Source organism: Prionailurus bengalensis, chromosome B3, assembly GCF_016509475.1.
Source record: "Prionailurus bengalensis isolate Pbe53 chromosome B3, Fcat_Pben_1.1_paternal_pri, whole genome shotgun sequence".
In the NCBI taxonomy this organism is placed as follows: domain Eukaryota; kingdom Metazoa; phylum Chordata; class Mammalia; order Carnivora; family Felidae; genus Prionailurus; species Prionailurus bengalensis.
The window spans coordinates 29,910,248-29,922,932 of NC_057355.1; the positions used below are offsets into that span (position 1 = coordinate 29,910,248).

Consider the following 12,685-nt stretch of genomic DNA (forward strand, 5'->3'; position numbering starts at 1 on the left):
AAACAAGCATTGAAATCCAAGAGGCACAGAGAACTCCCTTCACACAAAACTTGAATCGATCTTCTGCACAACATATCATAGTGAAACTGGCAAAATACAAGAATAAAGAGAGAATTCTGAAAGCATCTAGGGATAAACACGCTCTAACTTACAAAGGTAGATGCCTAAGAGTAGTAGCAGACCTATCTACTGACACTTGGCAGGCCAGAAAGGAATGGCAGGAAATCTTCAATGTGATGAACAGAAAAAATATGCAGCTAAGAATCCTTTATCCAGCAAGTCAGTCATTTAGAATAGAAGGAGAGATAAAGGTCTTCCCAAACAAACAAAAACTGAAGGAATTCATCACTAAACCAGCCCTACAAGAGATCCTAAGGGGGATTCTGTGAGTGAAATGTCGCAAGGACCACAAAGTACCAGAGACATCACTACAAGCGTGAAACCTACAGACATCCCAATGACTCTAAACCCGTATCTTTCTATAGTAACGCTGAATGTAAATGGACTAAATGCGCCAACCAAAAGACATAGGGTATCAGAATGGATAAAAAAACAAGACCCATCTATTTGCTATCTACAAGAGACTCATTTTAGACCTGAGGACACCTTCAGATTGAAAGTGAGGGGATGGAGAACTATCTATCATGCTACTGGAACTCAAAGAAAGCTGGAGTAGCCATACTTATATAAGACAAACTAGAGTGCAAATTAAAGGCTGTAACAAGAGATGAAGAAGGGCATTATATGATAATTACACAGTCTATCCATTAGGAAGAGCTAACAATTATAAATGTCTATGTGCTGAATATGGGAGCCCCCAAATATATATAACAATTAATCACAAACATGAGCAACCTTATTGATAAGAATGTGGTAATTGCAGGGGACTTTAATACTCCACTTACAGGAATGGAGAGATCATGTAGACACAGGATCAATAAAGAAACAAGGGCCCTGAATGATACATTGGACCAAATGGACTTGACAGATATATTTAGAACTCTGCATCCCAAAGCAACAGAAGATACTTTCTTCTCGAGTGCACATGGAACATTCTCCAAGATAGATCACGTACTGGGTCACAAAACAGCCCTTCATAAGTATAAAGAAGTGAGATCATACCATGTACATTTTCAGACCACATGCTATGAAGCTTGAAATCAACCACAGGAAAAAGTCTGGAAAACCTCCAAAAGTATGGAGGTTAAAGAACAGCCTACTAAAGAATGAATGGGTCAACCAGGCGATTAGAGAAGAAATTTAAAAACAAATGGAAACAAATGAAAATGAAAATACAACAATCCAAACGTTTTGGGATGCAGCGAAGGCAGTCCTGAGAGGAAAATACATTGCAATCCAGAAGCTGGTGCGTCTTTGTCTGAGGGCTTACGCTTCAGAGCTTTGGGCCAGCTTTCAGGAACTAAGGGCATAGCCATGAGGAAGAACACAGTCTCACTATGGCCCACCATGCCATTTACAGCAGATCAATGAAACCAAGAGTTGGTTTTTTGAAAAAATAAACAAAATTGATACATCTCTAGCCAGGCTTCTCAAAAAGAAAAGGGAGAGGCCCAAATAGATAAAATCATGAATGAAAATGGAATTACCACAACCAATCCCTCATAATACAAGCAATTATCAGGGAATACTATGAAAAATTACATGCCAACAAACTGGACAATCTAGAAGAAACGGACAAATTCCTAAGCACCCACACACTTCCAAAACTCAGGAAGAAATAGAAAATTTGAAGAGACCCATAACCAGCGAAGAAATTGAATCAATTATCAAAAATCTCCCAACAAATAAGAGTTCAGGATCAGATGGCTTCCCTGGGGAATTCTACCAGACATTTAAAGTAGAGTTAATACCTATCCTTCTCAAGCTGTTCCAAAAAAGAAAAAGGGAAGGAAAACTTCCAGACTCATTCTATGAAGCCAGTATTACTTTGACTGCCAAACCAGAAAGAGACCCAGCAAAAGAAGAGAACTACAGGCCAATATCCCCGATGAATACGGATGCAAAAATTCTCAACGAGATACTAGCAAATCAAATTCAACAGCATGCAAAAAGAATTATTCACCATGATCAAGTGGGATTCGTTCCTGGGATGTAGGGCTGGTTCAATATTCATAAATCAATCAATGTGATACATCACATTAATAAAACAAAGGATAAGAACCATATGATCCTGTCAATCGATGCAGAAAAAGCATCTGACAAAATTCAGCATCCTTTCTTAATAAAAACCCTCGAGAAAGTCGGGATAGAAGGAACATACTTAAACATCATAAAAGCCATTTATGAAAAGTCCACAGCTAATACCATTCTCAATGGGGAAAAACTGAGAGCTTTCTCCCTGAGATCAGGAACATGACAGGGATGTCCACTCTCACCGCTGTTGTTTAACATAGTGTTGGAAGTTCTAGCATCAACAATCAGACAACAAAAGGAAATCAAAGGCATGAAAATTGGCAATGAAGTCAAGCTTTCACTTTTTGCAGATGACATGATATTATACATGGAAAACCCGACAGATTCCACCAAAAGTCTGCTAGAACTGATACATGAATTCAGCAAAGTCACAGGATACAAAATCAATGTACAGAAATCAGTTGCATTCTTATACACTAACAATGAAGCAACAGAAAGACAAATAAAGAAACTGATCCCATTCACAATTGCACCAAGAAGCATAAAATACGTAGGAATAAACCTAACCAGAGATGTAAAAGATCTGTATGCTGAAAACTATAGAAAGCTTATGAAGGAAATTGAAGAAGACACAAAAAAATGGAAAAACATTCCGTGCTCATGGATTGGAAGAATAAATATTGTTAAAACGTCAATACTACCCAAAGCTATCTCCACATTCAATGCAATCCCAATCAAAGTTGTACCAGCATTCTTCTCGAAGCTAGAACAAGCAATCCTAAAATTTGTATGGAACCACAAAAGGCCCTGAATAGCCAAAGTAGTATTGAAGAAGAAGACCAAAGTGGGAGGCATCACAATCCCAGACTTTAGCCTCTACTGCAAACCTGTAATCATTAAGACAGCACGGTATTGCCACAAAAACAGACACGTAGACCAACGGAATAGAATAGAGACTCCAGAATTGGACCCACAAAAGTATGGCCAACTAATCTTTGACAAAGCAGGAAAGAATATCCAATAGAAAAGAAAAACAGTCTCTTTAAAAAATGGTGCTGGGAGAACTGGACAGCAACATGCAGAAGAATGAAACTAGACCACTTTCTTACACCATTCACAAAAATAAACTCAAAATGGATGAAGGACATTTCCTGGTGAGACAGAAAACCATCAAAACCCTAGAGGAGAAAGCAGGAAAAAACCTCTCTGACCTCAGCCGCAGCAATTTCTTACTTGACAAGTAAGAAAGGCAAGAGAATTATAGCAAAAGTGAACTATTGGGACCTCATGAAAATAAAAAGCTTCTGCACTGCAAAGGAAACAATCAACAAAACTAAAAGGCAACCAACAGAATGGGAGACAATAGTTCCAAATGACATATCAGACGACAAAGGGCTATTATCCAAAATCTATAAAGAACTCACCAAACTCCACACCTGAAAAACAAATAATCCTATGAAGAAATGGGCAGAACACGTAAATAGACACTTCTCTAAAGAAGACATCCATATGGCCAACAGGCACATGTAAAGATGCTCAATGTCACTCCTCATCAGGGAAATACAAATCAAAACTACTCGGATACCACCTCACACCAGTCAGAGTGGCTAAAATGAACAAATCAGGAGACTATAGATGCTGGTGAGGATGTGGAGAAATGGGAACCCTCTTGCACTGTTGGTGGGAAAGCAAACTGGTGCAGCCGCTCTGGAAAACAGTGTGGAGCTTCCTCAAAAAATTAAAAAAGGATCTACCCTATGACCCAGCAATAGCACTGCTAGGAATTTACCCAAGGGGTACAGGGGTACTCATACATAAGGGCACTTGTATTCCAATGTTTATAGCAGCACTTTCAACAATAGCCAAATTATGGAAAGAGCCTAAATGTCCATCACTGATGAATGGATAAAGAAATTATGGTATATATATACAATGGAATACTACTTGGCAACTAGAAAGAATGAAATATGGCCTTTGTAGCAACATGGATGGAACTGAAGAGTGTTATGCTAAGTGAAATAAGTCATATAGAGAAAGATACCATATGTTTTCACTCTTATGTGGATCCTGAGAAACTTAACAGAAGACCATGGGGGAGGGGGAGGGGGAAAAAGTTACAGAGAGGGAACGAGGCAAACCATAAGAGACTCTTAAAAACTGAGAATAAACTGAGGGTTGATGGGGGGTGGGAGGGAGGGGAAAGTGGGTGATGGGCATTGAGGAGGGCACCTGTTGGGATGAGCACTGTTGTATGGAAACCAATTTGACAATAAATTTCATATTAAAAAAAAAACAACACCTTCACAGGTACTTTTGTACCTTTTGCTGAATATGAAGCATTGTCTTTTGAATAGCTGTTACAAGGGGAAACAATGTTTAAATTATTAACATTGGATGAAGGCTAATCATGGTCACTTGTCTAAGTATCTGGAAGTGGCAATAAAAATTCCCTCACACTTGTTTAGTGCTTTCTAATTTCCAAGCACTTTCACATGTCATCTTGATTAACCCTCACTACAATGTAGTAAAGTAGTTAAAGGCTCAGGCTCAGCAGGGGGGCTGCCTGGATTGAGGCCCTTACTCTGCCGTATTTAACCTCTCTAAACCCTGGATTTCTTTTCTGAAAATGGGAACAGCAGTACTGGTCTGTGGGAATATTGTGTGGATTAAGTGTGATGATCTGGGTGAGGTAGTTAGCACAGTGTCTTTGACAATAAATTTCATTTTTAAAAAAAATGAATAAATGTTGAAAAAAAAAAGGAAAAAAAAAAGCCAACGACTGCCAAGGCAAATCATACTCAAATTCACAAAATGCATAGGCAAGAAAGGAATCCTGAAAGCAGCAAGGGGAAAAAAGCCCTTAACCTACACGTTCACAGAAGATCTGTATACAGAAACTTGGCAGGTCAGAAAGGTACGGCAGGAATATATTCAATGTGCTAAACAGGATAAATATACAGCCAAGAATTCTTTATTCAGCAAGGCTGTCATTCAAAACAGAAGAAGAGATAAGAGTTTCCCAGACAAAGAAAAACTAAAGGAGTTCATGACTATTAAACCAGCCCTGCAAGAAATTTTAAGGGAGACTCTTTGGAGAATTTAAAATACCAAAGCAACAAAGACTAAAAAGGACTGAAGAGTATCACCAAAAACACTAACTCTACAGGTAACACACTGGCACTAAATTCACATCTTTCAATAATCACCCTGAAATTAAATGGACTAAATGCTCAAATCAAAAGACACAGGGTATTAGAATGGATAAAAAAAATAAAAGTAGTCTATATGCTGCCACAAGAGACTCATTTTAGACCTAAGAATGCCTGCAGATTGAAAGTAAGGGGATGGAGAACCATCTATCATGCTAATGGACATCAAAAGAAAGCTGCAGTAGCCATACTTATATCAGACAAGGTAGATTTTTAAATCAAAGACTGTAACAAGAGATAAAGAAGGGCATTATATCATAATTAAGGGGTCTTTCCATCTAACAAGAAGGAAAGAAGATCTAACAATTATAAATATTTATGCCCCCAATGTGAAAGCACCCAAATATATAACTCAATTAAAAACAAACATAAAGAAACTCATTGTGGGGGCGCCTGGGTGGTTCAGTCGGTTGGGTGTCCAACTTCAGCCCAGGTCATGATCTCACAGTTGTGGCTTTGAGCCCCACATCAGGCTTGAGCTGACAGCTCAGAGACTGGAGCCTGCTTCAGATTCTGTGTCTTTCTCTCTCTCTGCCCCTCTCCCACTTGTGATCTGTCTCTCGAAAATAAATAAATGTTAAAAAAAGTTTTTTTTTAAAAAAGAAACTCATTGTGGCACAAAAACACACACTCAGATCAATGGAACAGAACAGAGAACCCAGAAATGGACTCACAAATATATAGCCAACTAATCTTTGACAAAGCAGGAAAGAATATCCAATGGGGGAAAAAAAAAAACACTCTCTTTTAACACATGGGGCTGGGAGAGCTGGACAGCAACATGCAGAAGAATGAAACTAGACCACTTTCTTACACCATTCACAAAAATAAACTCAAAATGGATGAAAGACCTAAACGTAAGACAGGAAGCCATCAAAATCCTCGAGGAGAAAGCAGGCAAAAACCTCTTTGATCTTGGCCACAGCAACTTCTTACTGAACACGTCTCCAGAGGCAAGGGAAACAAAAGCAAAAATGAACTCTTGGGACCTCATCAAAATAAAAAGTTTCTACACAGCAAATGAAACAATCAGAAAAATTAAAAGGCAGCCAACAGAATGGGGGAAGATATTTGCAAACGACATATCAGATAAAGGGTTAGTATCCAAAATCTATCAAACTCAACACCCAAAAAACAAATAATCCAGTGAAGAAATGGGCAAAAGACATGAATAGGTACTTCTCCAAAGAAGACAGTCAGATGGCCAACCGACACATGAAAAAATGCTCAACTTCACTCATCATCAGGGAAATACAAATCAAAACCACAATGAGATACCACCTCACGCCTGTCAGAATGGCCAACATTAACAATCAGGCGACAACAGATGTTGGCGAGGATGTGGAGAAAGAGGATCTCTTTTGCATTGTTGGTGGGAATGCAAACTGGTGCAGCCACTCTGGAAAACAGTATGGAGGTTCCTCAAAAAATTAAAAAAAGAACTACCCTACGACCCAGCAATTGCACTATTAGGTATTTATCCAAGGGATAAAAGTATGCTGTTTTGAAGGGACACATGCACCCCCATGTTTATAGCAGCACTATCAACAATAGCCAAAGTATGGAAAGAGCCCAAATGTCCATCTATGGATGCATGGGTAAAGAAAATGTGGGGTGTGTGTATATATATATATATATCCAGTCCAATACTGGATGTATATATATACACACACCCCACATTTTCTTTACCCATGCATATATCCATGTATACACACACACACACACACACACACACACACACAATGGAGTATTACTCGGCAATCAAAAAGAATGAAGTCTTGCCATTTGCAACTATGTGGATGGAACTAGAGGGTATTCTCCTAAGCGAAATTAGAAAAAGACAAATATCATATGACTTCACTCATATGAGGACTTTAAGACACAGAACAGATGAACATAAGGGAAGGGAAGCAAAAATAATATAAAAACAGGGAGGGGGTCAAAACATAAGAGAGTCTTAAATATGGAGAACAAACAGAGGGCTACTGGAGGGGTTGTGGGAGGAGGAATGGGCTAAATGGGTAAGGGGCATTAAGGAATCTACTCCTGAAATCACTGTTACACTATATGCTAACTGATTTGGATGTAAATTAAAAAAATAAAATTGAAAAAAGAGAAATTCATTGATAATAATAAAATAGAAGGGTACTTTAACATCCCACTTAAAGCAATGGACAGATCATCTAAGCAGACAATCATCAAGGAAACAATGGCTTTGAATGGCACATTGGACCAGATGGACTTAACAGATATATTCAGAACATCTCATCCTAAAGCAGCAGAATACACATTCTTCTCAAGTGTACATGAAACATTCTCCAGAATAGATCACGTACCGGGTCACAAATCAGCCCTCGACAAATACAAAAAGATCAAGATCATACCATGCATATTTTCAGATCACAACACTATGAAACTCGACATTAACCCCAAGAAAAAATTTGAAAAGCCATCAAATACTTGGAGACTAAAGAACATCCTACTGAGGTGAGTGGGTGACTCAGTCGGTTAAGTGTCCGACTTCGGCTCAGGTCAGGTCTCATGGTTTGTGGGTTCGAGTCCCACGTTAGGCTCTGTGCTAACAGCTCAGAGCCTGGGGCCTGCTTCAGATTCTGTGTTTCCCTCTCTCTGCCCTTCCCCTGCTTGTGCTCTCTCTCTCTCAAAAATAAATAAACATTAAAGAAAAATTTTAAAGAACATCCTACTAAAGAATGAATGGGTTAACCAGGAAATTAAAGAAGAAATTTTATTTTTTTTATTTTTATTTTTTTATTTTTTTCAATATATGAAATTTATTGTCAAATTGGTTTCCAAACAACACCCAGTGCTCCTGTTGTATGGAAACCAATTTGACAATAAATTTCATATATTGAAAAAAAAAAAAAAAACAGCCTGCAATACATAAGATCATGGTCTGGCCCCTATGTAGCCTCTTCCCAGACCAGACCTCTCACCCTGTTCTGTGCTTCAGTCACTCAAACCTTCTTACAGCCCCTCAGCAGTGTCCTGCTTCCTCCGACTACATCGTCTGGAAACATTTACTCCTTTTTACACACATGCTTCCTTCTCCCTTTTATAGACTTTGCTCCTGGTCAGGCCTCCTGTCTTAGCTCAAAAGCGTTTTCTTAGGAAAGCTTGCTTTGCCCTTGAATATGGAAAATCTTTTCTTGATCATTACACATAACCCCATGTATCTCTTTTCTTCTGAAGCTTTTTCTTGGGACTAATTTCATATTTTGTTGTGTGACTGAGTCAGAAGTAGGTGTTCCCATAAGATACTCAGCCTTAAGAAGGCTGAGAAATGTGTTTCTTTTTTTACCCCAAGATCTAACTTCTTTGACACTCAGTCCATAGTTGTTGAAAACCACATTGCATATTCTAAGTAAGGGATAAGCATCTATAAGCACAGTGCATGGGGATATACAAAGGATGCATGTACTATAATTAGCACCTTCTCTTCAAGGGCAGTTTACTTGTCTTAACTATCATGTCATCTCAAACATGAAAAGAATCTTAAAGTCACCCATTGATTCCCTGTGGCTCCTTAAATTCTGATACCATTATAGACCTTTGATGTCCAAGGAAGCTGATAATCTAGAGCAAAAGTATGTATAAATGGGCCTTTGGGTACCTGTCTTCTCCAGCCTCAGGCCTACTGTGCTGACTACCTGGCTGTGCTGTCCATATGAATATTTCTGTTCTAATTTTTTTTTCTTAAGAAATGAGAATTATGAGAGATTTTACCATTGAAGAAATGCTGTGAGAAGTACAGGGCAGTTGCTGTTACAAAAATCATGTGACAAACAGAAATTCATTGAGACTGAACATGGCCAGTGCAAAGAGAAGACAAAGTGTAACTCAAGGATATTATTTTCCCTGTAGCTCATTTTGATTCTATGTGTTGATAATTCTGGCCCTGCTGCATTCTAAAACTGCAAACTTGGACCTTCTACATCCCAGCTCTGTTTTTTAGTTTCAGAATATGTGTAAGCTGTGATAATGTGTGCATATCATAGCTATGAATGTTAATTTCATAATAAAATCTATGAGCATTATAAAAAAAAAAAAAACAACACCCAGTGCTCATCCCAAAAGATGCCCTCTTCAATACCCATCACCCATCCTCCCCTCCCTCCCACCCCCCATCAGCCCTCAGTTTGTTCTCAGTTTTTAAGAGTCTCTTATGCTTTGGCTCTCTCCTACTCTAACCTCTCTCTTTTTTTTTTCCTTCCCCTCCCCCATGGGTTCCTGTTAAGTTTAAAGAAATTTTAAATACATGGAAGCAAAAGAAAATGAAAATACGACAGTCCAAAACCTTTGGGATGCAGCAAAGGCAGTCCTAAGAAGGAAGTTATTGCAATCCAGGCTTTCCTAAAGAAGGAAGAAATGTTCCAAATACACAACCTAACTTTACACACAAAGGAACTAGAAAAGGAACAGCAAATAAAGCGTAAAGCCAGTGGAAGAGAAATAATAAAGATTAGAACAGAAATAATTGATACCAAAAAAAACCAAACCTGGTAGAACAGATCAACAAGAGCTGGTGTTTGAAATAATAAACTAAATTGATAACCTCCTAGGTAGACTTATCAAAAGAGAAAGGACCCAAAGAGATCAAATCACGAATAGAAGAGGAGCAATCACAACCAACACCACAGAAATTCAAACAATTATAAGAGAATACTATGGAAAATTATATGACAACAAACTGGGCAATCTGGAAGAAATGGACAAATTCCTAGAAGCTCACAAACCACCAAAACTGTGAGACAGGAAGAAAAAGAAAATTTGAACAGACCCATAACCAGCAAAGAAACGGAAACAGTAATCAAAAAATCTCCCAGCAAACAAGAGTCCTGACCCAGATGGCTTACCAGGGGAATTCTACCAAACATTAATACCTTTTCTCCTCAAACTGTTCCCAAAAATAGAAATGCAGAAAAATTTCCAAACTCATTCTACAAAACCAGCATTACCTTGATTCCAAAACCAGACAAAGTCCCCACTAAAAAGGAGAATTATAGACCAATATCCTTGATGAACATGAATGCAAAACTCTTAACAAGATACTAGCTAACTGAATTCCACAGTACATTCAAAGAATTATTTACCATGATCAAGTGGGATTTACTCCTGGGCTAAAGTGCTGGTTCAATATTCACAAATCAATCAGCATGATACACCACATTAATAAAAGAAAAGATAAGAACCATATGATCCTGTCAATAGATAAAGTAACAGCATCCATTCTTGACTAAAAAACCCTCAACAAAGTAGGGATAGATAGAAGACACCTCTACATCATAAAGGCCATATACAAAAGACTCACAGCTAATATTATCCTCCTTGGCAAAAAAACTGACAGCCTTTCCCCTACTGCCAGAAACAAGACAAGGATGTCTATTCTCACCATTATTATTTAACATAGTACTGGAAGTCTTAGCCTCAGTAATCAGACAACAAAACAAATAAGGGGCAATACAGATCAGCAAGGAAGAAGTCAAAACTTTCACTATTTGTAGATGACATGATACTCTATGTAGAAAAACCAAAAGACTCCACTAAAAACTGTGAGAACTAAGACTGAATTCAGCAAAGTCAAAGGATATAAAATCAATATGAAGAACTCTGTTGTATTTCTATAGACCAATAAAGAAGCACCAGAAAAAGAAATCAAGGAATCTATCCCATTTGCAACTGTACCAAAACCAGTAAGATATCTAGGAATAAAGCTAACTAAAGAGGTAAGAGATCTGTTCTCTGAAAACTATAGAACACTTATGAAAGAAATTAAAGAAGACATAAAGAAATGGAAAAGTATTCCATGTTCATGGACTGGAAGAACAAACACTGTTAAAATGTTTATACTACCCAAAGCAATCTACATTTAATGCAATCCCTATCAAAATACCATCAGCATTTTTCATAGAGCTAGAACAAACAACCCTAAAATTTGCATGGAATCAGAAAGACTCTGAATAGCCAAAGCAATCTTGGAAAAGAAAAACAAAACTGGAGGCATCAAAATTCTGGATTTCAAGCTATATTACAATGCTGTTGTCATCAAGACAGTATGGTACTGGCACAAAAACAGACACACAGATCAATGGAATAGAATAGAAAACCCAGAAATGAACCCACAACTATATAAGCAGGAAGGAATATCCAATGGAAAAAAGTCTCTTCAGTAAATGGTACTTGGAAAACCAGATGGTGACATGGAAAGAATGAAACTCAACCACTCTCTTACACCATACACAAAAATAAATTCAAAATGAATGAAAGACCTAAACGTGAAACAGGAAGCTACTGAAATGCTAGAGGAGACCACAGCCAGCAACCTTTGAATTCCACAGGAGCAACTTCTTGCTAGACACGTGGCTGAAGGCAAGGGAAACAAAAGCAAACATGAACTATTGGGACCTCATCAAGATAAAAAGCTTCTGGGTGCCTGGGTGGCTCAGTCATTAAGCATCTGACTTTGGCTCAGGTCGTGATCTCACAGTTCGTGAGTTTGAGTCCAATACTGGATGAGCTTGAATACCACTTTGGGCGAGCTCGAGCTCCACTTCAGGACAGCTCGAGCCCCACTTTAGGAGAGCTTGAGCCCCACTTCAGGCAAGTTCAAGCCCCACTGCAGGTAAAACATGAGCTCCAGGTGAACACCACTTCTCTCTCTCTCTGCCGCTGGCTCCCTTGTGCCCTCTCAAAAAAAAAAAGATAAAAAGCTTCACAGCAAAGGAAATAATCAACAAACCTAAAAGGCACCCTACAGAATGGGAGTAGATATATGCAAACAACCTTTCTGATAAAGAGTTAGTATCCAAAATCTATAAGGAACTTATTAAACTCCACACCCCCAAAAAACAACCCAGTAAAGAAACGAGAAGGTGTATGAACAGATACTTTTCCAAAGACATCCAGATGGCTAACAGACACATACAAAGATGTTCAACATCAGTCATCATCAGGAAAATACAAATCAAAATCACAATTTCATTTGTGAGGTGAGACACTACCTCACACCTAACAAAATGGCTAAAATTAACAATATGAGAAACTGCATTGGTGAGGATGCATAGAAAGGGGAACCCTCTGGCACTGTTGGTGGGAATGCAAACTGGTACGGCCACTCTGGACAACAGAGGTTCCTCAAAAAACTAAAACTAAAACTACCCTATGATCTAGCAATGGCACCATTAGGTATTTACCCAAAGGATACAAAAATACATATTTGAAGGGGTACATGCACTGGAATGTTTATAGCAGCATTATCAACAATAACCAAACTATGGAGAGAGCCCAAATGTCCATCGACTGAT

General features: G+C 38.4%; 1 protein-coding gene across 3 annotated transcripts in view; it reads right to left on the reverse strand.

Annotated features, from left to right (window-relative positions):
- Positions 1-12,685, reverse strand: part of SCAPER (S-phase cyclin A associated protein in the ER) — a 535,605-nt gene that overhangs the window by 459,438 nt on the left and 63,482 nt on the right. The gene's annotated exons all lie outside the window — the stretch shown is intronic.